This window comes from Anabrus simplex, chromosome 1 (genome assembly GCF_040414725.1).
Source record: "Anabrus simplex isolate iqAnaSimp1 chromosome 1, ASM4041472v1, whole genome shotgun sequence".
Lineage (NCBI taxonomy): Eukaryota > Metazoa > Arthropoda > Insecta > Orthoptera > Tettigoniidae > Anabrus > Anabrus simplex.
Window position 1 is genome coordinate 930,064,077 of NC_090265.1, and position 27,207 is coordinate 930,091,283.

At 39.7% G+C, this 27,207-nt stretch overlaps 1 long non-coding RNA gene across 1 annotated transcript in view; it reads left to right on the forward strand.

The window, feature by feature from the left end:
• Window positions 1-19,532, forward strand: part of LOC136874941 (uncharacterized) — a 216,593-nt gene extending 197,061 nt beyond the window's left edge. Inside the window, exon 4 of the long non-coding RNA XR_010860321.2 lies at window positions 19,314-19,532. This is a non-coding gene — a long non-coding RNA (uncharacterized lncRNA). The remainder of the gene's footprint in view (window positions 1-19,313) is intronic.
• The last annotated feature ends 7,675 nt before the right edge of the window (window positions 19,533-27,207 follow it).

Consider the following 27,207-nt stretch of genomic DNA (forward strand, 5'->3'; position numbering starts at 1 on the left):
AGTATGTGTTTATTATTTGTGAGGAATATGCCTACAGTACTTTCATTCGTAGTTTGCTTTACAGTACATAACAATAATCTCCAAATTTTCCACAGTCAGGCTGTGTCTTTTGTCTGTTAAAATCATTTTGAAAGCAGAAGAAGAGCGCTCCACACTCACAGATGTTAGAGGGGCATAGGAAAATTTACCTACATTTTTCAATTCAATTTCACTTGGTAAGTCTACCTTTTCCCCATCCATTACCTGATGTACCTTTTTCAGCACTGAATAACCTGGGTTTTTCTGCAGTATACTAGACCACTTGTCTCTTATTTTATCCTCTACCTTGCCCTTAGCACTTTGTATGTTATTCTCAGCTTCCTAAATTACAGAAAATTGCTGTTTGAGACTATTTCCTTTTTCCTCCATTTTTGTAATGGTGACTGGAAGAAATGAAAAATTTGCCTGAATATACGCAAGGTCTCTCTGAACACTGGAACAATCATTTAACAGCTCTTTGACAGATGACACGCATGCAGAGTTGTCCGTTAAAGGCAAATTATCTATCACAGTCATGATTTCCTCAAGATGTTCTGCATAATACAGGACAGCTTCCACCCAGGAACCCCAACGGGTGATGGTTGGCTGTGGTGGAAGGGGAATAGAGGGGAGTTGCTCTCGAAAGATGGCTATTCTTGATGGAGCCTTACAGAACACTTTCTTCATTGTTGAAATGTGAGTATTTACTGCAGGAATCTCGGCCCTAACAGCTGTTTCTGCGAGTCTATGCAAGGCATGGGCCATGCAAGTAACATGAATTAAAGAAGGATAGAAAGTTTTGAGGAGAGGTGCAGTGGCAATCATGTAGGAAGCAGCATCGGAGACAAGAAGAAGGACTTTAGAATCATCAACACTCCCAGAATACAACAATTGCAACCCCTTGTTGATGAAGTATGTAATGCTTTGACTATTGACTTTCTCAAGCTGTTTAGAGCAAAGAAGGTGAGCAGTAGATGCCTGATTGGGTTCCAGTTTTCCTACTATAAGGTTACCAATGTAAGTCGGTGGTTTCGTCCACACATAACCATATGTAAGATTCCCCAATATCCTCCCTGATTGACAAAATGACCTCATTGTAACAAATATCTAAGTAGTTTTTCTTTAATGTAGATGCTGATGGGACGTGCTGCTTGGTGTATTTCTGTAAAAAAATCTCTGAAAACCGGATTATGCACAGCATTCCAGGGGATATTTGCTGCAACTAGGGCTCTACACATATCAGCATAGAAACCAGTATGGGTTGTAGGAGATTTAGTTTTTGTGAGCAGAGTCTGTCTAATGTTACTTTTCATGGCTGCTTTCGCTTTGTGACTGGCAGTATCTGCATGCTGCTGAATGTGGCTTTTTTCTCATGTGAAATCTAAAATACAATAAAGTGATGTCAATTAGAGGCTAAGATGAGAAATAGAAAAGGTGAGCTATTGAATAAAATTTGTAATTTTGAACTATTTAAATTAATCCATTATTACTCTAAAGTTAATTAAGAACAAGAACACTAAAGTCCCCGAAGGGCCTTGGCTTTCAATAACGGTTGCTCCCCAGCTCATGGCCTGCAGATATTGGGTGGCGTGTGGTAATCATGATACATCCCTCAGCCGTATTGCCTTGCCTCCGTGACCCCTGCCCACTGTAGCTTCTCAACTGTCCTCACGATGCTGGATCAACACCGTTCCAGACCTCTTAGATTTCTAAATTACTGCCGGTACTGGAAATCGAACCCAGGTCACCTGGACTAGGTATCTACAATTAATTAGAGGAGCCAATATCAAAACCTTAGTTTTAGATTAATATGAAATATGAAATTTAAGATATATGCACATACCTGTTTATTGCAATACTGGCAGAAAATAATCTTGCCATCAAAAGTCATCCCTGGAAATTGTACAAGCCATTGTTGTATAAGCGCACTCTTAGATGATTTCATTTTAGGCATGATGAACTATATTCACTTAAACAGATGTTCTTTCACTGGCGACTTGACTCACCCCGTCACTTGACACAGAACGTCCTTTACTACCTGCTCATTGTTTTTCTGAGCTAATCCTCCACCTCCACCTCCACCCTTCACTCAGCATTCCTTTGGTGACAGTTGTCTGGGAAGAGCACATTTCTGTGTAAAACCCTCCCTCTGCTGTTCTGCTCGTTCCAGGGATGTCCATTGTGTCATTGTAAAAATTACAGAAGTCGAATTTTATCTTAAATTTAGAAAATAGGCATTTTTAGCCACTAAAAGAGTAAAATAGGCTCTAAAGGTCCAAATAGGCATTTTAGGGCACTATAAAACTCTATTAATGTAAGGGATTTATCATGAAATGTCAACATATTTTTAAAAAATCATGTTATTTCGTAAGGGACAAAATAGACATTTGCCTTAAAATCCCAGGTCTACTAATAACACAGTATCAAATCATAGTACTGCTATAAATAGTAAGGAAGACAAAAGTAATTCCCACTCAAACTATCTTGTAATGATGCCATGGTGAGAGTAACAAATCTTCGAAACTAGAGTCTTACCAGTTTGTCAATAATATCATAAGATATTGTGACATATGTGAAATATGAAAACTATACAATTTTATCTGAGTAAGCATCCAGTAGATGGCAGTATAAAAATTCCTGTACTGCAGTATGACTGCTGTGGCAGAGGTCGCAGATGGTGCGAGTTATGAGGGAGAGACCACAAGTGTCGTCAGCGACGCCGGAAGTGGGCCGCCTCCTGGCAGAGATCGCTCTGCTGTGGTCTGGCGTCAAGCCACTATTTTGGGACAACTCATGCAAGAAAATGCACAGAACTCAATACCAAGCATTGTTAAAGTAGAATAACTTATCGTTCTCGGAGTTCTCTTCAAAGCCAAAAACTGCGGCAACAACACTTCTTCCTGCCTGATTTGACAGTCATATCACTTACGTTATTAAAATTATAATTGCTGCCATTATAGATTTACCGTAGAAAATATTGTTCGAAAAGAATTGTGCTTACTTTTATAAGGAATTTACTACTTTATTGAATAAGTCAGGAAGTAAAAGATAAATTCGAAGGTGCATACAAATATTGTGTGTTTTCCTGCCTGGTTTACTTTTAAGGAAGTCAATAGAAATGAATTAATTCGCTATATCCAGTAGCCTTTCGCAAGTGGCAGAGGTGTGCTGGGTGTACAGTCTGCGTAGAAATCGGTTCAGGAAAATTGAGCGAGAAGGAGATCCACCACTTTATTTACAACATTCACAGGCTATTACGAGTAGCTATGAATGCATCCATGAAGCATACCTTCAATTAAAACGAAACATTTAAGTGGATAAATGTACGGGGCAGGTGAGACCCTGAAGCGCACACACTAATACGATTATTTACTTGACCTAACTGTCCACTTCTGTAATGTAACGGTTAGTATCATTAGCTATCGTCCTCGGAGGTCAGGTCCAGGTTCGATTCACGGTACTAATAGTTATAAGAACGGCAGGAGGGCAGGTGTGTAAATTCTTTGGTGGATTGGACGCTGGGTTCGATTACCGGCTGGGTCTAGGAGTTTAACATGCGTTAGTTAATTCCCCTGGCACATTACATAGGATTCTCAAACTTCCAATACAGGGCACCTGCTATGTACTTCAACAAATTTAGTGAATTTAATGATGTTCACATTCAACTAAGCAAAAAAGGACAATTGCAGACATTTTTACTATTCTGTAATTAACAAAAAGTTACAAGGACAAACAGAGCACTAGCCGCCAGCGTCTTGGAAAAGTGTAGCATTTCAACTGATGATCGCACTGCTACACTGGGGCGAAACGTTGGTAATTTCACGACTTAAAAGGACTAAAGAGCTTAAATTTTTAACATTTGAAATCGATGAAAATAAATGATGGTTTCCTTCTGAGAACGCAATTTTCACTAGATTGTTTCTACTTTGTCCAGAAGGAACTCAAATCTTCACGCAATGGTAACACATAATTGCATTAGTATTTTCACACATGCGGCGCAAATTTGTTGCATAATCGTTCAGTTTGTGGAAAAGCAGAAACCGTTTAATCCTATGTTAGCCACTCATACAAGTAGTCGATTTCCCTACTGAAAATTGCAAGTTGGCTCCTGGCTTAAGACGAACTGTTTATGATCGGCGTCAATACCTTTGTATCGAGAAGATGTGCCCAACGACCTGATACGTCAGATCAAATCAAGCAATTAGGGAAAACTAACGGGACATTATTTTTCCTGGAATCGTAAGATTCTCTGGACAGCTTATGGGTCAAAATCGACCATTCTGCTACCACAGCCATGGAGAAAATCAGTGAACTAAAAATGCCTGGACAAGCTGGTGAGGCTCTAAACAGATCAAGTAATAAAGGATCATTGATTTTACCAGATGACTAACAAAAATATTGATTAAAAACACGTACCCTCAAAGGGAAAGCAAGAGAACCACGGTAGCAGCGCGAACGCAAGCACTATCATGACCTATATGAACAACTGATTGCAAAGGAGAACGATAAAATATACTACGATATGGTAAGTGCATTCATAGGACAATCCGGGATATTTGACCTTTTTTAACCTATTCTAGTTACTTCTGAAGTCACTTGAGGTATCTATGGTCATTTAGGTTTTTTCCTGGAGTTTAAGACTAATGCCACGCGACTTTTCCGATGAAAATTCTAACCAGGAGGGTCGATCTGGTTTCGAACCTCAGCCGTCCCCGTGAAAATCCAGCAGCTCAGCCATCGTACTAATTACGCCACTATTTCATAGCATTGAACACTAATGATATTGTTAATAATATGGCGTGATCAGGGCCGGATTAAGGGTGGGGGGCTAAAGGGGCTGCAGACCCGGGCCCCGCGTGCCAAGGGTACCCGGCCCTTGGCCGAACCTAAAATTGTATAAAAAGGCCTGCTGCTCCACCTCCGTGCTTGTATATGAATATTTACGCTCGCAAAATATCGAACACGCACTCTTTCTTGCTTCCTATCAGATGTCCGCGTTAGTAATTCATCACCGGGCGAGTTGGCCGTGCGGTCAGGGGCACGCGCCTGTGAGCTTGCATCCGGGAAATAGTAGGTTCGAATTCCACTGTCGGTTTCCCATTTTCACACCAGGCAAATGCTGGGGCTGTACCTTAATTAAGGCCATGGCCGCTTCCTTCCAACTCGTAGGCCTATCCTCTCCCATCGTCGCCATGAGACCTATCTGTGTCGGTGCGACGTAAAGCAACTAGCAAAAGAAAGTATTTCATCACTGCTAGAATGAATTACCGTCCGGAGACATGAATTCTCGCTACTTACGCACTGTAATTATTGTAAAGGTTATTGTCGTCGAAAATTTAAATCTGGCAGCTTGCGAGTACGGGCAGAGGGGGAAGGGTGGAAGAGGTCTAGGAAGTGAGCGGGAGGGGACAGGGGAAGCACGGTGGAATGCGCATGCTATACTATATCTTTGCATCAGGAAGAGAACTTCCAGTTCACCTCTGATTATTGAACCATTCGTAAGTTACAACTGTAATGTTTTTGTAAAATGGATAGAAAATATCCTAGTGGCGCCAAAAACGTAAATGAAAAGATTTTAAAGATTTTAAATTCATGCAATACCAATAAGATAATGGGAATGAGATCGTAGTAAGTTCTGCTTTGTATGTCGATTTGATAGTGATGATGAGACAACTGTAAAATATGTTTTGGCATTATGAAATATTAACATGAAAAATAGAGAAAAATTGTAGTCTATTTCAACACTTCCCTATTTATCAATTTAAGTGGAAGAAGTTCTATAACGACTTCAGTATGCTCGTCTTACGTGATGTTACGAAGAAGGGGCCCCACATTTTTAAACAGCCCGGGGCCCCCAAACACCTTAATCCGGCACTGGGCGTGATGTCCACTGTCTGAACCCAAGTCGTTTTAGTTCACGTTACCTGAGCTTCGTTAGTGTCTGTTTTAACATTCTTACCTCAGGCTCAAGTAAGAGGTCATACCATTGTGGAATCAGCGTTCTTTACACTGAATTATGAAATGTGTGTATAGAATACAGAGATAATTGAGCTAATATATTCATCAGGTATCCTTTATTTTATGCCAACATGAATAAAGTGGTAAGCTCCGAGATTCCTAAACATACACCGAACTTGACCGGATCTGAACACACATTATTGACTTCAAGAAGATACCACGCTGATATTTATGATGAAGAAAATGGAAGAATTGCGATTATAAATGAATATCCAGAAATTATTCCGGAAAGTCATGATAGATCGCGAGAAGGTGAAACAAGTTTATTACCCAGAAATTATACAAGGATGAACAATACCGAGGTATAAGGTTTGATTAAACTGTGCCAGTATGGCAGAGCGATGACAAAATAATTTCTGTAAATTTTAAAAGTTTCCGATTCTGTCGAACATAAAGATAACATTTATGAAAACGCTACATTTTATTAACAGGAGAATGATATGCTTCGTTCTACTGTACGTGAACATATATCAAATCACTTTTAAGATGCATATAAATGTACAAAATTGTCTAAATAGCGTTAGTTTGTCGATTATGACTGGGTGATATTAAGGACAAGTGCAAAAAAAGGAAAAATGAGTGAACAACAAATTGAAGCATTCTGTTCATTATTTAATAGACGATGTTTAACGCGATGGTAATACTGCGTAACAGGACACCAAGTACAAGGGCACGATGCAGTATAGAACGCGGGAGCTTGGAGGTGATTCCCTGGGTAGGGTGTGATCATGCATGAGTGCAAAAGGTGTGTTGGCGAAGGAAAGAGAGATAATAATTTTGTTTTGGGAAGTACCATATCACCTTAACAACATTTCAAGCGGGAAGAGTCAGGTTCACCACGTCACGGAAATCGAGTGATATCTCCTCTCTGAAAATGGTTTTCCGTGGTTTCCCATTTTCACACCAGGCAAATGCTGGGGCTGTACCTTAATTAAGGCCACGGCCGCTTCCTTCCAACTCCTAGGCCTTTCCTATCCCATCGTCGCCATAAGACCTATCTGTGTCGGTGCGACGTAAAGCCCATAGCAAAAAAAAGATATCTCCTCTACCTGACAGTTGTCCAGGATAATAAATTGATGAAAATTATCTCCAGAATTTTATGAACATAATGATATGTCCAACGCCATTAACAAGTGACAAAGTCGATAACTCAGCATTATTACACCCACCGTGGGAAGCAGTTTAGTGGCTGCATACTAAACTCAAGTGTGTTTGGCGGGAGTTTACCCGGCGTGGCTTCGCTTTTTGCTCCGTATAAGAGATAAGAGATTTGCACGGAAGCAGCTCATTCGACGGTAAGATTGCTGCCGGTGCGTGTCGCCATAAACCATTGTCTAAAACAAAGACTAAGATTACTTTTGGAGTGTTCGCGCTAGCTTCATTCGAACTGTATATATGTGTATAATAGTTTTTTCTAGTGAGATTAGTTTTGATTCGCCATAGTTTGGTCATGAGCAGGTAATTCATTGATTGGAAATGTTGCCAGTGGCATAGACTTCTTTAGTGAAGTGGTACGGGTCAGCTCGCAGTATGATTTAGATAGTCAGTAGACTGTAATCTGCAAACTGAAATTATTTGTGTGTTTCAGAAGAACGCACGGGTGTAGTTGAGTTAGAATAGTCAGTTTAAATCAACAAATAGGCTATGAACTCATGTATAAGTAAGCATTGACACCCCCAGTGCGTGGTTTACTTTTAACACTACACTTAATTATGTATTCAATTCAGTACGTTTCAGACTTGTATAGTGTACGCAGGAAATGGCGTCTATATAACGACTGTGCTATGTGGATAAGTAACTACATATTTCATTCTAGTAATTCGGAAACCGAGTTTCAAGACCGGGTGGACATTACGTCGACCGGAACATCAAGCATATGCCAGGAATGGACCGAACTGGAGACATCAGTACGAGAGGACCTACAGCTATGAACGCCGTTATCCTGTTTGGCTAAATGGCATAACCAAGTCCTGAACGAGAGAGGAGAAGGTCACCGAATATGAGCTAAGTGAACCAAACTTGTAAGCATGTGGTAGGATTAGTGACATTTACGCAGAAAGTTAGCAATTAATTATGTAAATAGAAGCCAGTTAAGCCCTTTTTCTATTAGAGTAAGATTTAATCATGACGTAGGAGTCTGTCAGGCCATTTTGTTAAGTTGATTTTGAAGTCACTTAGTTTTTTAATGTACATAACTTATCATTGAGGAATTTGCATCGTGTGTTATATTATGTTATGGGTGATCCAGGAGGTATGAGTAATTTACAGTAAGGTTGTTTATTTTAGTGTTAGGTCAGCATTTTCTCTATGTTTCGTGACTTATATTTTTGCTGTAAATAAGGGTCATCTAAGGACAGCTTGTCACAGTCTGATATCGGATAATATAGTAAGATTAACCTAACGCTGCAGTTGCATGTTGCATGTGCACGATTTATCTGCATGTTTCACTACGAGTGAAGTCTGTTGAGTGTATATAAACCACGTTGTAGGCAACGTCATCAAAATTTCTGACCAAGTTTCGCACTGCCTAAGATATAACTCGAACCGAGGTCTAGAGGGCATGAAGTCTTGCCATGTGTGGAAAGCGCTGTGTTGTTATGAGAAAATGGTACGGGATAGTACTGTGAGTTAAATGAATTAGACACGGAAGCGGTTTGGTAATCGAGCCTGATATTTAGAAAGGGAATTGTTTCCTTACTTATTGTAGAAGTTATGTAGAGTCTCATATGCTTGTCGAGAGAAGATGAAACTGAAAGCTCTTATGTGATGTCGAGACCAGAAATGCAGCTGGGACAAGGTCAATGTTAGCGTTGTTTACGTTTTTTTATGCGGCGGGGAGACCCTCACACTCCAGACAGCCAGGTCATTGGTACAGATACTGCATCACAGGAGGTGTCGCCCATTTTTAAAAACCTCAGGCAGTAGTGCATTCCTTATTTTTACGGCTAGGATTTATTGGTGACAATGTTTTTTTCTTCCACTTGGTTGTCCATATTGGTGTGTACTGTATGTGTGATATCTTTGTGCACTAGTAGATTTGATGTTGATTGTTAGATTGTCTGGTAAATATGATGTTTACCCAGGGATTTCACACTCCTGTAAGTGAAAAGTGCAATCGGGCCATAAGTAGCTTCAGTGTTTTTTTAAATTCTAGTTGGGTTTTATAGCATTAATTGTTTTCTGATTATATGTAAATATCTCCCAGATCTAAGGGAACCTTGATCGTAAATATATTTATTTCGGAACGTCCCTATTTCTCCACCATGTTTTTTTATTGTAGGTCCAATGGTGATGTTCACCGAAGGACTTTCTAACAGGTTCATTTGTTCATCCATCAGCACGTCGACATCATTTTTATTTTTAAATTAGAAATTTAAGCCTATTTTTGGCATTTCGTTTTCGCACCATGAGTGGATACTATTGTAAATAATTATTGTCATTATTGAATTGACTCTGCTTTTGTGAATTAAATTGTTAAAATTCATAGAGTTCCTCATTTCAGGCTGGTAATGAAAATATAGTAGTATACCTGTCTTATCACACTCTCGTCACAAGGACCCGTTAAGTCCACTTTCCGGCTGCTGCTAGTTTGGTGTATTTTTATTTTATGGACAGGTACACAAGTAAGTTATGCAACCCACTATTGTTTTATGTGTTTGATCCATTCTTGTAGTCCCTAAAGGGTATAATATGAACGCTAAAAATCCATGTTCAGCACATTGCACATTTTTTTTTAAACTTAGTGCAGTTTCGACTACTTCTTCATTTTCCAGCAGGTACGCTGGGACTGAGCTGGGTCGTTAGTTTTTGTCAACGTAAACCGTTTTGCTTTCTAACTTTAATATAGTTATATGTTTCCTCTCTCTTAACAATCCGAAAAATAACAACAATGAAATACTCCACAGCCTGTTTCCAGTCATTTGACCGGGTCAGGAATGGAATGAATGAATCCCTCATCTAGCGGCGAGGATAGGAAATGTGCCGGCTGCCGAAGCCTGTCGCACTCCTCTGAGGCGCAATGATAAGTGACTGAGAGTTGAAATGAAATGTTAATGGAGAGTGTTGCTAGAATGAATGATGACAAAGAAAACCGGAGTACCCGGAGAAAAACCTGTCCTGCCTCCGTTTCGTCCAGCACAAATCTCACATGGAGTTACCGGGATTTGAACCACGGTATCCAGCGGCGAGAGGCTGGTGCGCTGCCGCATGAGTCACGGGGGCTTCTCCGAAAATTAACAACAATAACTTTCATCATTATTATTATTACTATTATTATTATTATTATTATTATTATTATTATTATTATTATTATTATTATTATTATTGACCACCATAGTATTGAAAGGTATTACTCGAACTAATCGTATTCAGCTGTTAGTTCACTGAAGAATTTTGTCTTAAGAAGAAAGTAGTCGAGGAAAGAAGGAGGCAGTAATATTATGCGTGAAACGAAATGCGTAGATAATAATTGTACATGAATACCATCGGAGGAAACTTCTTAATGAAGCCCAACGGAGTAGAACATTATTGGTAACTCACGACAGTGCGTGTTAGGAAGGAGCTGGCGACATTGAAGTTCGGCAATGCTCGCGGCGCAACAACTGCAGGATCTTATCTGATACAAGTGTCACGCCATTTGACCTAGCACGAGCAGCGTGCATTACAGTGTCTCACACGTTAGCGTTAGCCAGTTCCCTAGCCTTCGTGAAGCAGTCACGAGGATCTGATGTAATTGAACATAAGGCTGAAACAACCCTGTTTGTAAATAAGAACATTTTTAACACTGAGTCATTTAAAGAACGAAGGAGAGAAAATATCCTATCTTGAAAGTAAACTGTTCAAATGAATGTCATAGTCCTCTATAGAAATGCTCAGTAAGTGAGGCTGAAGGGTATTGGCCTAGGTTACTAAATGTAGATGTAAAAATTATTAGAAATGTTTCATTTATACATACACATGCTACAAGTGAGAAAGCTCTGTCCACATCATGACGGTAAGAGGATAAAGATGGATAAAGATGGGACTCACATGAAGAATCAAAACAAGTCCCCAGAGGAACGATGGAAACGAAAGCCCATTCGAGACGTATGAGTTACATTATAAATCTCTGAAAGAGAAAGAAGGTCTGAGTCAGATATATGGAACGTAAGAACAGAGTAATTAAGTCTCTGGCATTGTCTTTAAGTCCATATATTTTGGAGATGAAGCCGTTTATGTATATTTCATGTTGGCTCCCTATAGTCAGGTTTTCTCTAGCTCATAATATACCTCTGACACTTTCGTTTATTTGACAATATTCCGTGCTAAGAAAAAGTCACCGTCACAGCCATTACATTAGAATGTAATTTAAAAGATATTCCTTATGTACATTCATTCATGATGCTAACATAAGGTCAGTCTTAGAGGATAGAATCATACAGAGATAAGGAAGATAATTATGACCTTTGCTGTTGTTTTTGTCACCTGTCTTTAGAACTGTTTTATAAGAATTACATGCCATCCATTACAGGGTCTTCCCTTACCAATTTTATGCTCTACTCTTCACTCTGAAACCAAAATATGCCTTATCGGTCTCTCCCCATCTAGTCAAATATTGCCAATTCTTTCTCTTCTTTCCGATATTTGATTCAGTACTTTTTTAAATCTAAGCTCAATCTAAGCATTTCATCAACGACATTCTTCAGTAACACCAACTTTTAAAGGTCTCTCTGTTCTGCACCTAATTATTGTTAATATTTCAGTTGCGTAGAATGCCTTGATCCACACAAAGACTTCTGAAAGATCTTCCCAATAGATATATGTGGGCGTGTTAGAGGCGAGCAAATTTCTTCTATCGGAAGAATCCTTTCTTGGTTCCGCTAGTCTCCATTTTATATCCACCTAACTTCAGCTATCATTAGTCATTCTAGCATCCATGTAACAATATACACCCGCTTTAGTAATCTGGTGCTTTCTGTATCACCTGACATTGTTCGATTATATTCCATCACCTTGGTTTTACATTTATTTTAATTATGTACTACCCCTCCAAAATCTTACCTCTTTCATTGTTTGATTTATCGGCATGTTCTGGAACCGTGCGTTAGTATAGCTAATAGAACTGCATTCGAAACGGACGGCACGGAGCTGCTGTATAAAGTGACTGGCGCGTGCGAAGCCTAGTGAAACTTGAAACCTTCCAGTCAAGATTATGGAAGGATCGCACGTTCAAGGTAACTGCCAGATGAATACCCGGTGTGAGGACAAGATGCTTTTCCAAATAGCCAGGTTTTTACAAGCTGCTTTATGTCGCACCGACACAGATAGGTCTTACGGCGACGGTGGAGTTCGAAAAGGCTAGGAGTGGGAGGGAAGTGGCCGTGACCTTAATTAAGGCACAGTCCCAGCATTTGTTTGGCGTGAAAATAGGAAACCACGGAAAACAATCTTTAGGGCTGCCGATAGTGTGGTTCGAACCAAACAGCCAGTAGACTACTTAGTAAAGTGAGGTTATTCATTGTTGACTATAATTGCGCGCGCGCCCGCGCGCGTGCGTGCGTGTGTGTGTGTGTGTGTGTGTGGTAATAGTTCCTCGATTAAGTAAGTATAATTCTCATAATAACACCACTCAATCATTCTGCTTTTTTACAAATTTCCTCTAGATTACTCCACTGTAAATGTAATTAGTCATTAATCTACATGCCAGGGAGTTAATAGATTTTGGTAAAAAAAATTGACTACCGCAAAACAATGTTGTTATAAAATTAATCTGTGAACTAATGAACCCTTATGTCTGCTATATTCTGACATCATCGTCGCTTGCATTTCCGGCATGTGTTATTCAAGAAATAATGCATGTTGACAGTAGCATGTCAAATTCTAGCCCCCCCTTGGCTAATTTCACGTGTATAAAAGGGCTGTTTACTTGAAATTCAAGCTGGTGTCTATAATCTTACACAATATATAATATTTATTGGGAAAATTCACGCAATATCAAAATGACATCATACTGATGACAGTTTGGGGAAATTTACAGTTAAACATGTGTCAACGCTGAACAAGTGTATCTACATCCTCTACTATGTGGATGCTGGTTGCTCGTTTAACCAATCTTCCATAGCATCAGGAACCGCTTGGTCGGTGATGAAACGCCTTCTCTTTAAGGCTTGTTTCAGCAGGACAATGTCGTGAATACCACAATGGCTGTAAACAGGTGTATCAGCGAAATTAGCGCGAACTTTTCATTACTGCGATGGTTGATTGGTTACCGTTGAACAGGTGGTGGTTATTGTTTTGACGAAGTACAACTAGGCAACTATCCTCTATATAACACTAATCGGAGAGAAAAAATGTGAAGGATCCGACACTTCGTCAAATGAAGGTATCGGCCAAAAAAGAAGGCAAGGGCCACGGAGGGCATGAAAATGAAGGACTCCGTAGGTCTCGAGCACACTAATACCGTTGGGGTCTGAAAAGAACAAGAGTTGACCAAGGGAGGTCGGATAGGAAAATGAAAGTGAGGAGCCTGGCACAAATAAGTGGAAGCACTGCCGGGACTCAGCTAAGTGTCCCGTGTTCACAACCTACTCCGCAAAGTTCAGAGCCCCTGGGGCCCCTTCTAGTAGCTTCTTACGGCAGACAGGTGATACCATGTGTGTTATTCTACCGCCCCCATTCACAGGGGGAAACCGTGGAACACAGGCACGCTTAGTGACAGTGCTCCTGGTGATAGCACCTACTTTGAAAAGTAATCAAACCATACCACAGTATATTCGTTTGGACACAAAAGTTCCTTGAACATTTTCGTGTAAGTTGTACTCAGATTGACCAAACTATGCAGACATGTCACCTCTTAGCCATCCCGACGGCCATTGAACGTTGCCTCCTCTATCTAACAATTGAATAAATCCTATAAAATAACGAAGAGAAACGCACTTCTTCACAAACAGTATTTCAATGAAATTAGGCCTTCGTAGATGTGTTTGCTTTGCGACGTGCTGTACAGAGAGAAAAATTTTATTTGTCGGTAAATTTTGCATGTTTATATTACTGTCATCATATAAAGTACACTTTAGCCCTTTAGAATAGCCTGAAGTGCACCCTGATTTTTCCAGAACAATAAATAGTAATACATGTAAATTGGAACCAATCAAACGTTTTCGACTGGTAAAGGAAATATAAATTATATAATTTCATGATGTAGAAATGAACGATAACTTTTACAATCTGCTTTTACGTCGCACCGACACAGACAGGTCTTATGGCGACAATGGGATAAGAAAGAGCTAGGAGTGGGAAGGGAGCGGATGTGGCTCTAACTAATGTACAATCCCAGTATTTGCCTGTTGTGAAAATGGGAAACCACGGAAATATATCTTCAGAGCTCCTGACAGTGGGGTTTGGACCTGAACGATAACTAGCTCGGAAACAAAGAGAATAGAAGCTTTTAGAATACGGTGCTACAGTAGAATTCTACAGGTGAGACGAGTAGATCGAATCACGAAAAAGATCTACTGAATCGAATTGGCGAGAGGAGATCGATTTGGCTAAATTTGACGAGAAGAAGAGATGGAATGGTAGGACACATCTTAAGACAATCAGGATTTGTTCAGTCGGTTTCTGAGGAATGAGTACGCGATAAGAACGGTAGGGGTAGATCAAGGTATGAATATGACAAGCAGATTAGAGCAGATATAGGATGTGGTCTTTACGTAGAAATGAAAAGTTTTTATTTTTGCCAGTTGTTTTACGTCGCACCGACACAGATAGGTCTTACGGCGACGATGGGACAGGAAAGGGCTAGGAGTGGGAAGGAAGCGGCCGTGGCCTTAATTAAGGTACAGCCCCAGCATTTGCCTGGTGTGAAAATGGGAAACCACGGAAAACCATTTTCAGGGCTGCCGATAGTGGGGTTCGAACCTACTATCTCCCGAATACTGGATACTGGCCGCACTTAAGCGACTGCAGCTATCGAGCTCGGTAATGAAAAGTTTAGCACAGCGTAGGGTGACATGGACGCTTCATCAAACCAGTCTATGGAGTATTGACTGAAAATACAACAACAAAAACAACAACAGAAAAGAACAATTCAGCATCCTGGGAAAACTACGACTGGATATCACAGGCTGACTATTCATGATGGAAAATAGATCGTGAGCAACTGTAGAGATACAAAATTATATCGTCAGATAGCTTGTCAATTAGTCTTACGTAAGCTGAGTGTACCTCAAACCAGCCCTCACATGAAGGTAAAATTCCCTGACTTGCCCAGGATTCGAACCCTTTCCTACGAATAAGAGGCAGTTTCGTTACCCGTAGACCGAGGGGATGGCGAGCGTACCTCATCTAGGATACAAAAATGACATTCGTTTTACCTTCCTCCCGTTGAAATGAAAAGGCAATATGGCTTTTAGTGCCAGATGTGTCCGAAGCCTTTGGCTCGCCAGGTGCAGGACTTTTGATTTGACATCCGTAGGTAACCTGCACGTCATGATGAGGATGAAATGATGATGAAGACGACATATACACCCAGTCCCCGTGCCAGGGGAATTAACCAGTTATGGTTAAAATTTGCGACCCTGCCGGGAGTCGAACCCGGGTGTCCTGTGACCAAAGGCCAGTACGCTAACCATTTAGCTATGGAGCCGGACTTCCTCCCGTTGAATAACATGAACACAACGGGACTGTATTTACTTAACAAAAAAAAATGTCGTATGGCTTTTAGTGCCGGGGTATCCCAAGACGGGTTCGGCTCGCCAGGTGCAGGTCTTTCTATTTGACACCAGTAGGCGACCTGCGCGTCGTGATGAGGATGAAATGATGATGAAGACAGCACATACACCCAGCCCCCGTGCCATTGGAATTAAACAATTAAGGTTAAAATCCCCGACCCGGCCGGGAATCGAACCCGGGACCACTCTGAACCGAAGGCCAGTACGCTGACCGTTCAGCCAACGAGTCGGACACGTAACAGAATGAGGTGTATGTTATTTCTAAAATGAAATCGCACTTGGTAGTATATCAGATGACTATTGGTGTGATAGATATAAAATGTTCAAATGGACACCGATAATAGAGTTCAAATAACGATTTTAGTAGTGTAGGCTGATACCAGCCCAATTACTCAGCTGTTCGCTTTACAACCATGAGGTCGAGGTTCTAATTTCACTGATTTCTTACTTTAACTACTGTACCGCACGATGTCATAAAGGTCTATCCTTACAACCCACATCAAAACAGAAATGAATTAGAGGGGCTCTCTGGTCCCCAAAAATGAATAGAATAAGTTGATGGAGTCGTTTGTTACACTGATTACAGAACGTAACTATGCAAATATTTTCCTCCGAGTTTCAGCTGTAACTGTAATATCAGTTATATGATGAGCTCACTCAAAGAACTGTGTGTAAAAGAGAAAAACGTGCGAGAGTTATAATGGGAAAGAAAAATAAGGAAAACAAGTATTTCTTTCATTCTAGTAATTTCACAACAGTTCCGGACGGAGATGACACATACTCCTGCAGTATTAACAGAGACTGAGTTGAAGTGAAAAGTAATCAGGTTATAATAGATGCTAGTACGTAGAACAGTTGTGAATACCAAAAGGATTGACTAAGTCGTCATGAATATATCTAGGCCTGTAGAGAGTGTGGTGTTTATCAGTTAAATGCAAATAACGAAACTAAACGTTATCAGTTAGACCAGCCTTATCAGCCAGCAGGCCCTTTCCTCAAGGATGCTAAGCAGTGCAATATATATTTTCTACTAAATACTGCGAAAAGTTCGCATTGACAAGTCAACAAATTTGGAGAAAATGGTTGTGCTATTCGTCCAGAAATGACTCCGTGTATTGTAAACCAGCCGGCCCTGTGGCATAGGGGCAGCGTTCCTGCCTCTTACCTGGAGGCGGTGTTTTAGTCTTTTCAGAGGAATCTGTCCTGTAATCGATAATACACGTTTAGTCTTTTGAATACTTGTGATAAACTATACTGATGTACTTAATTCCCTGTGAAAAATAATACTGATATCTAAAAAATAATGAAGGGAACAATCTGTTGGTTTGAAGCACAAATTATAAGAAAATGTATTTGTTTTTCGCCATAGTGCTGAAAGCAATATTTGCTGAATGTACTAATCCAGCATTACAATCTGTGCAGTCAGAAAATGAAGAGTTTGATAAAGTTTATTGTATTCGTGAGAAACTCCACGGCACTAAAGCCGTTGAAGGGCATTGTCCTACCAAGCGACCGCTGCTCAGCCCGAAGGCCTGCAGATTACGAGGTATCGTGTGGTCAGCACGACGAATCCTCTCGGCCGTTATTCTTGGCTTTTTTGACCGGGGACGCAATCTAACTGTCAGATAGCTCCTCAATTCTAATCACGTAGGCTGAGTGGACCTCGAACCAGCCCTCAGGTCCAGGGAAAATCCCTGACCTGGCCGGGAATCCAACCCGGAGCGTCCGGGCAAAGGGCAGGCACGCTACCTCTACACTACGGGATCGGCATTCTTGAGAAAGCATCTGATAATTTATCTGTCTACGTAAATAAGTTTGAGGAAGCAATGTTCAGAGGTAGAACCTTCTCAGGGAGATAGGAAAAAAAACCGTGTGTCATGGCGGGCTGCTAGGAGTTAAAAAAATCATATTTCATTACGGACTGCTTTAATGGCTGTCTGGACATTATTTAACTCATTTTAAAGCAGATTTGAGGGTACGAACAACCCTTAACAATCTGAAATATAGGATTATTAGCCATTTCTTAAACATTATTTACTAAAACATCTAAATTTTGCATCCGACGAAGAGATGTATAAACCAACAGTAGCTTTCCGAAATGAATATGCGGCAGATTTATCCACGGAATTCCCATACAAGTTTGTAAATTTCAGAAATAATGAAAAGAAAGTAGCTCTGTTAATTTCTCTGTCTGACTTAAGAAAGTTATTAGTAGCAGATAACTTACTCATAGCTGCAAATCTCTCAGACTTATGCACGGCGTTTTACCATTCTTGTTGAAACTTATGAAGAACTATCTACGAAATATCAATACTTAATACTTAATGAGCTCAGTCTCCTCAACATAGAAGGTAAAATTTTATCCCAGAAAGTACGCCGCATGATCCAGTTTCATTTTTATTCCTTTTTATTTTTTTTACAATTTTTGATGAACGTCGCACCGATACAGATTGGTCTCATGACGACGATGGGATAGGAAAGGCGTGGTAGTGGAAAGGAAGCGGTCGTGGCTTTAATTAAGGTACAGCCGCAGCATTTGCCTGATGTGAAAATGGGAAACCAAGGAAAACAATCTTCAGGTCTGCTGACTGTGGGGTTCGAACCCACTATTTACCGGATGCAAGCTCACAGCTGTACTCACCTAACCATACGGTCAATTCACCCGGTTCGTTAGATTATAATGTGAGTACAATAAAGTACTAAAATCAACTATAGAAAAAGATAAAAGCATACACTAATTTAGGTTCTAAATCAATCCATAGAAAATATTTCATTTTTAAATTCCTGCTCCTCAATACTCTATCCTCTGTCAAGGATATGGCGGCATTCATGATTTTTATCCTGATTTTCCTTCTTTCTCCAAGTCGTGCGGTCTGTCGCTATAAGGGCAGCCTTGTGGAAAGATTTCCCCACCAGAGGGTGCGGCTGGTTCACCCACCTGATTGAATGTCTTCCTCGCGGTATGTTGGCATTAACCATCCCCTCCACCACAAGCGTCTCCAGAGTGCATGTCCTTCTGGCGATGTGTCCGAAGTACCGGAGGTGAAGCCTGGCTGATCCGCTCCAGAAGCCTAGTCTGTATGCCTAGGTCTACCAGCATGGACGCATTAGTTCGCTGTTCAGTCCAAAAAATTCGGAGAATACTTCGGTAAAACCACATACCAGACAACTCCATATTCCGTTTATCTACCTGTTTGATTGTCCAGGTCTCAGTTGCAGATGTGGTAAAGGGATATATGAGAGAGTTAGCTGGTTGCAGTTTTGTGTTCTTTGTAACTGTACAGTCCTTCGTTATCCTAATTAGTTACGGTGGCTGACCCAGCGATGGCCGTACTTCTCTTGATTTAATCGAAACATTCTCCTATAGTAGAAACCATTTAGCCTAAGCAGACAAATTTCTGGACGATCTCGAAACGAGGCATTTCCTACTATAAATAACTTTGTACGTATTAAAAGGATATAGGTTTCATTAAAATTATGATACTTCCTGCTGACCTTAAATTTATGTGCTGAATTGATTGGTTTTATACACTTTCTTTGACACGGCCCAATTAATTTTTTCTGCAGGTGGGTCCGTATCATATTCGTTACGCCTCTGCATGGGAAGCGGATGAAATCACACCTCTACGCTTTAAACAAATAGCAACCATATGTAAGTGCAGAAGTACGTGAAGAGAATGGAAATTTCTAACATTTTTGGCTCTTAATTTGAAAAGTGCGCCTTCCTGAACAAGCATATGTATGATTTAATGTATTTGTATTTGATTTTAAAAATAAATTAAGAATAATGTGAAGCCTTGTTTCTACCGCGACCCACTTTTCAAACTCCACTATTGACATGCGTAGTCAGTCAATCATAATTTATTGAGAGTAACCGTGTGAAAAATCCCCCAAACCAGTGAAGAATCCACTAACGAAGTGAAGCACAAAATTTGACTGCAGTTTCACGAAAACATTTTTTTTCACCTTTAGGTACACAATGCTGCTAAACTATTCTACTTAGGTATATGATATTTTGGACACGCATTTTTGACTGTGAACGTGTGGTGAAAATTTGGAAATAGTGGTACCAATATTTCAGTAGTAATTTGTACCAATATGACGATATGTATCAATAGGACCTTGGAAATTTTTTCCCAAATAAAAAAAAAATCCTTACAAGGAACTAGAAGTCTGAATACGATGAATTGTAATCCATTAAAATCAGAAAGGCTTTGATTCTACATGATCAAATTTGTGCTTTCCTCTCCTTAATGCTATAATAGTAATGGTGAGAAATGTTACGGTAAGTTTCAGCATTATTTCCATGAGCGCTTACATACTTCTGGCCTTATAGTAAGGTTTCGATACGGTTGACTACAGCGCAAGTAATATAATGATCCAAAATGATGAAGACCTGTCTTCTCTAGAGAACCCTTAGCCATACATTATGATTGAAAACATATTCCACACGAACTACTGTAGCGAGATCCCGTGACGAATCTTCAGCACGCAACCTTGCAAGGCGATAACACATGGATGTTGTCATGCTCGGCATATCGTCTGGCTGTTTGATTCCTTGAATGCCTCGTCAAAATTTTCTATAGAGTCATGGCGTGAACAGAAAAATAGAATTATGTTATGAAACTCATGGAACGCAACGGAAGGCTGCATGTTTAATTCATTTACACGTGCTATATTGACAGAATATCTATGGCGTACTTCTTGATCTTCCACTGAAAACTGCATACTGTTATTGTAATTTAGGGGTAGGTTACAGTGTTTAAAATTTCGACAGGAAGTGCTGTCGGCTGTCAGCTCTTCACACGTTCACGTTTCCTAGGCTGACTAACTAACGTGAAGTTATGGAGGATGCTTGTCAAATAATAATAATAATAATAATAATAATAATAAAAATAATAATAATAATAATAATAATAAGCGGTAAACATTTTACGTAGAAGAGGGGGTCTGGGAATGAAAAGAACCTAGATTTAAGTCCTTTATTATGAATGAATCCTGTCAAAAATTGAATTTGTTTTACCTTAAAATAACATTTTGAGCTTGACCTTTTCGGAGAGAGGTTTATACGAGAGGAACAAAATTTACAAATTTTTACTTACGGCTACCAACACTGGAATTCACAGTTTTCAAATGACCTATAAACTAAACACTTTATTTAGAATATTATTTTGCATAATGTGTCCTGTGTAATGTTTAAAGACTAAGACTATATAATTTAACTGTATAACTGAATGTGTTACATTGTGTTAGGCACCACTGTAAAATAATTATTAATGTAGTAACTATATATTTTTATTGTATTACCAACTTTTTATTGTTTGGGTAGTTCATTGTATTCTTTGGATTGTCTTTTTTCAGTTAATGTTTAGTAGTGTAACTATTAATTGTACTGTATATTGTGAATATTGTAATTGGGCAAAAAGCCTGTTATATTCATCACTAAATAAATAAATAAATAAATAAATAAATAAATAAATAAATAAATAAGTAAATAAATAAATAAATAAATAAATTTATTGTTCCCTTTCATATAATCGATGGACACTGAAAGTTATATCGAAATGTATGTGTTAGATTTATGATAAATGGCAAAACGTGCAGACATGCCTTCATTCTGTATGCACGTATAAAATACGGGAAGGCCCATAAGCCAGTCGGTAGTAGCTGTATGTGTATGCTCGTTTGACTAGTCTAGTAGCTACTTTACTTGACTAGAAAAGTATTTTCCATAATTAAGTTGAGGTTATGAAGTTAGAATGATATTGAGATGTTTTGTTATTGTTCGTTCGTTTTGTTTTCGAGACAATGACTAGAATGCTATCTACAGAGCAACGTGTTTTTGTACTCCAGATGTGGTGGAAACAGGAGCATAATTACAGTGATATTATTTTCTGAACATTATCCATACAACACACCTCTATGTAAAGAATATATTCGTAAACTAAATAACAGGTTTGAGGTGGTACGTCAAAAACATTTACAAAATATAATTTCAAGATCTTTGCCCAGTGTTTTGTGCAATAGTCAATTCAATCTCAACACGGAAAGTGTCTAATGAGTGTAGATATACCCCTAACAAGCCTGAAGGATGCAGAAGTTTAGATCATTGTAAGCCCATTTTACTCCAAGACTGATTGGCGTACTGAATTCCCCAAATGGTACGCAATACTACAAGAAGCCGACCCAGAATTTTACAAAACCATTATTTGTAGTGTCAAGCCTACTTATAAGCTGAGTGTTACAGTGAATAGGCACAATTGTATTTACTGGGATACTACCAATCTACATATGGGATATTTTAACGGTACAGTGAATGCTAAAATTTACCTACAGATGCTTCACGAAGTATTGATGGAACTAGAAAACAGTACACTTTTTAACACCTTCATCCAATTACAGAAAAGTGACTAACGTTTTTTAAGGTTGGTCATTGTGAATGTGCGTTTAATGAAAAATGGAAAGAGATAAAGCTTAATGCGTTTTACTAAGAAGAAAATCATTTACCATACTACGGACTGGTCGAAACGAAAACGAAATCTCTGTACCTGGAGGTTAGTCCAATCCGTCTCCTAACGCCTCAGTTTAAAAACTCATCAAGAAGACGCGTTATGGCCCATCTATATGTTCATTCAATATTTGTCTTTCTGTATTTAATTCTGCACAATTATTTTCGGTGCCACCTAGATTTGAGCTCGAAATAATTTTTTTTGCCATGGGCTTTACGTCGCACCGACACAGATAGGTCTTATGGCGACGATGGGATAGGAAAGGCCTAGGAGTTGGAAGGAAGCGGCCGTAGCCTTAAGGTACAGCCGCAGCATTTGCCTGGTGTGAAAATGGGAAACCACGGAAAACCATCTTCAGGGCTGCCGATAGTGGGATTCGAACCTACTATCTCCCGGGTGCAAGCTCACAGCCGCGCGCCTCTATGCGCACAGCCAACTCGCCCGGTAGAAATAAATTTATAATAGCCAGAAATTGGTCAGAAAGATACTTTAAATGTATTTTGGGATTATAATCTTTCTGATCTACCTACTCGTAGTAACAGAATGCCTGATATGGAAGCATTCAGTGCTCTAGTGTTTATAATGTATGAATTCAATTCCTCATTCCCCCTCACAACTCTACACTGAAAGATCTTCATTCCATTTTCATCATGGACCTCGGTAATCCTTAAATCACCCTCCCTTGTAATCCAGATTAAAACGAACGGAATTTGGTAAACGGCTGGCAGATGTCCACGCTCATTTGCTTCGCTTTCATATCGCACAGAAGTATTTACGGATCAAGGACTGTCCTTTTTCACAAAATAAATATAACACGACAACTGAAACAGATACATGAGAAAAGACATGTCCACCTTCATATAGTATGTTGAAACTGGAGAGAAAGACTGGGGCGATATTTTTTGTCTTCATCAAGGCATTAAAAAAAAAAAAAAAGGAAAAATTTCAAGAAGCTTATATTATGTAGAAAGGTGTATTACAGAGATAAAATTCTTCATCAACGTTGTTCAACCTGTGTATTGAAAAAGTCATGGAATGTAAGTAGTATATAGATAGAATCAAGATCAACGGAATGTAAGTAAAACGATAACGTTTAGTGATGACATGTCTGCCACTGAGGATAATGAATAGGGACTGTAAAAGATTTAGAAGAAATGAACTGGATCTTGAGAGAAAAGTTCATCATGAAAATCTACGCAAGGAATGCTGAAATTAAGGCGAGCATCTGCCAACATAGTGGAGTCGACATTAGAACCTACGATATACCACTAAAATAGATCAACGCATTTACCTGGTTAGAGATCAAAATCACTTCATATTGCAAAAGCTCAGCTAATATAGAAAGAGGTTAATTAGAGAGCAAATTTATTGAATGTAAATGTTGACTCAAAACCGGGATTCATGCTACTGACTGTGGCCTTGCTTGGCTCAAAAACGACGCGTGATGTTGGGACATATTACAGGGGATATCTTGAGGCATAGAAGTGGTGCTGTGGGAGGATGAGAAAATATCCAGTTGACAGCAAGTTTGGCAAATAAAGATATGATTTGAGGAATAGATGTCAAAATAATTGTTCAATAAACAATATGGAAAATAAGAGATTTGATTTGTAGTCTACACAGGAACAATAGTTTTATAATTAACCTAATGGAAGGAATGATACAGCGAAGAAGACGTAGAATAATACTCACACTAAAATGAACGAGACAGATCAGAGAAAACAGACCCATATGAAGAAATGAAGAAACTAAGAGAGAACAAGGACAGGAGGAGAATGATATTCGCAAACCAATATTTGAATTGAGATTTAAGAAGAGTTTATAAATACCATTTAGTCCCGCTTTCTGATACGGCTCAGCGATGGGGTGAGATAAAATCATTTGGCACATTTTTATAGCTGGATTCCCTTTCTGACGTCAAATTCAGTTTGGGAATCAGTAAAGATGAAATTAACGATGGTAAACATAATTGGGTAACAATGTGGAAGGAATCGGCTATGACCTGTGAAATATGAACTTTCCGGGAATTTGTTCGGAAGAGAAAATGGGAAACCACCGATAAACATCCTCAGGGCAGCCGACGGTGGAGTTCGAACCCACTCGTCTACCGAAACTTAGTTCCCTAGCCGTGGCACTTAACACGCGCGACCACCCTGCTCGGTTGAGAATTGATAAAAATTTACGATTGAGTGTTTAAGTTGGCAAAACTCACTATCCACCGATGTCCCATTCTTCGATGTGAACTACATAAAATCGTTAATGAACGAGAAAACATCTCTCCATTGTACGTGTGGAGGAATATAGTGAACTTTTCTAAAACGTGACAACCAGCACGAAGACGTTAAAAACCACAAAGTTGTAAACTGCCGGCGGTTGAATTAGAGACCACCATCAACCGAACGGAACTTACACGACCCAACCTGCGTTCTTCTCTGTCCTGGATATTTGAAGGAATCTGTTGTATCTCATCTCATGTTTTGGGATTATGACTTACCCGCATTCTGTACTTGTCCGACTGTGCGAAGCGGAAGATGACAAGATCCAACCTGCGTTCTTCTCTGTTCTGGATATTTAAAGGAATCGGTTGTATCTCATCTCATGTTTTGGGATTATGACTTACCCGCATTCTGTATTTGTCCGACTGTGCGAAGCAGAATATGACAAGATCCAACCTGCATTCTTCTCTGTCCTGGATATTTAAAGGAATCTGTTGCTTCTCTATGTGACTTTTTCACATCCTGTATTTATCCGACTGAGGGAAGGAGAAGAAAATAACAAAATCTTAAAGGAGTGAGGGATCAATTAAAAGAAGACTCCGCCTTTCCAGTTTTCTATATAAATAAAATCGTAAAGGGTCACGTGTCTGTGTATTATTTCATCAAAATTCCTTCATATTTGTGCGTTGCATACGCAATATTGATCGTCTGAAGGTATTTTATATTTGGTATCTCTCTGTATCTGTGTTTTAATGTTACCATTGATGCTTTCACGGCCCGTACTTATAGACATTATATAGGCATTTTGGGTTTATGCCGTGTCAAGGAAATAATGTGAAATTCTTGGAGGAGTCTTCCTCGTGAATAGTTGAGATTTTCATCTGAAGACGCAGAGCAAATTTCACCTTGTTTTCTTGACACGGCATAAGCCCAAAACGCCTATATAATGAATCTGTGTTTGTTTGTTTGTCTGTTGTGTTTCTAAAGCTCAAAGATGGCTGGACGTATGTAAAGTAACGTATTTGTAGTTTTCCCCTTATAGGCTTACGTTGGGTAAACAAGTGCATAAGACTTCCGAGTTATCGCACAAAGTGAGGGTTTATAATAAGATCAAAACGGTTATTCGTCAATATCTCCATTAATAATAGGTCTGTCGAAGAATTGTTTAGAAACTGAAATGTTCGGTCGTTTTCTTCCACCGGCACACATACGTCTTGCTTTGGATAATAACGGAAATATTTGCGAAAATGTAATTATTAGGCGAATTCCGTGGTATTACAGTTTGGACAAGAAAATATATCGTACTAATTTATATATAGTTGAAAACCATCCAAATTCTATATCGATTTGGCTTAGCTTTATCGTACACAATACTGCCAAATGATTCAGGAGAAAAATACTTTGGTGGAAAATGAAATCCCAACACCAAGAATATATTCGTTTAAAGGAATGTAATTAAGGATAAGCAGTCGCTTATTTAACATATTTATTTGATTAACGTTTCCAGGTCACAGGTTCAAGTATACGTGAGCAGACACGTGACATAGTGGTACATTAATAACCGCTGTAGTCTTCACGATTTTTAATGCAAGCGTGCAAACGTGTGTGGATTTTGTCTTATGGGTGCCGTATGTCATTTTGTAAGACAAAGTTCCATTCCTGTTGTACTTGGTCAGTCAAATCAGCAACGGTCAAAGCTGGTATCAGATGAGAACGCATTTATCATCCCATAATGTTCCATACGTACTCAACGGTGAAAGGTCTGGTGATCTCGCAGGCCAACGCAACTGATCGACCCTCTGTAGGGCATCTTGGGTGACAGCAGCCGTATGAGGACAAGGCTTACCCTGGTGGAAAACATCCCCTTTAATACTGCAAATGAATGGCAGCACGACCGGTTCAGTCACAAGTCTAACGTACAAAACCCCTGTGAATGTTGTTGGGATAATGACGAGAGTGCTCCTGCTACCAAAGGAAATTGTCCCGCAGATCATAACTCCTGGTTTAGGTCCAGTAGTAGACGCCGCACCCAGCGTGGTTTCAAGCGTTCATCTAGCCTTTTCCTTATCAACCGATCGCCATCACTGGCACCATGATAGAAATGGCTCTAATCTGTAAACACAACAGAACTCCACTCCACCCTTCAGTGAACTCTATCTTGACACCATTGTAGTCGCAGATGGCAGTGATTCGGAGTCAATGGTATAAACGCTACAGAACGCCTGGCTTGGAGCTGTCCTTCAAGTAATCGATTTGTTATAGTTAGGTGTATTACTGTTGTGCCAAATGAAACTCTAATGGATGCTGTAAGTGCAGTACGATCCACCACAGTCATGCAGTGAATATAGCGATCTTCCCTTTCCGTAGTGGCCCGTGTGTGGCTGGACCTCGACCTCCTTGAGTCTGCCTTCATTGACCATTGTTGCCAAGACCGATGCGCTCTGGATACATCCCTGCCAAGGGTTTCTGGAATATCGCGGAAAGAACACCCACCTTCTCGTAGCCCTATTACACGGTCTCGTTCAAACTCAGTACGCTGCTGATAATGCCTCCTTCGTCTAGTTAAAGGCATGTTTGACTCATACCTACCTCACAACGTAAGCGCCATACGATGACTGACGCTCACGAAGTGTAGAGAACGTATTTAAAGCACACTTTCTTTTCAAGGTCATAGTGGTGCTACAAGCACCACTCTTCATTGATTAGCACGATAATTAGAATAGCCGTCATCTTTCA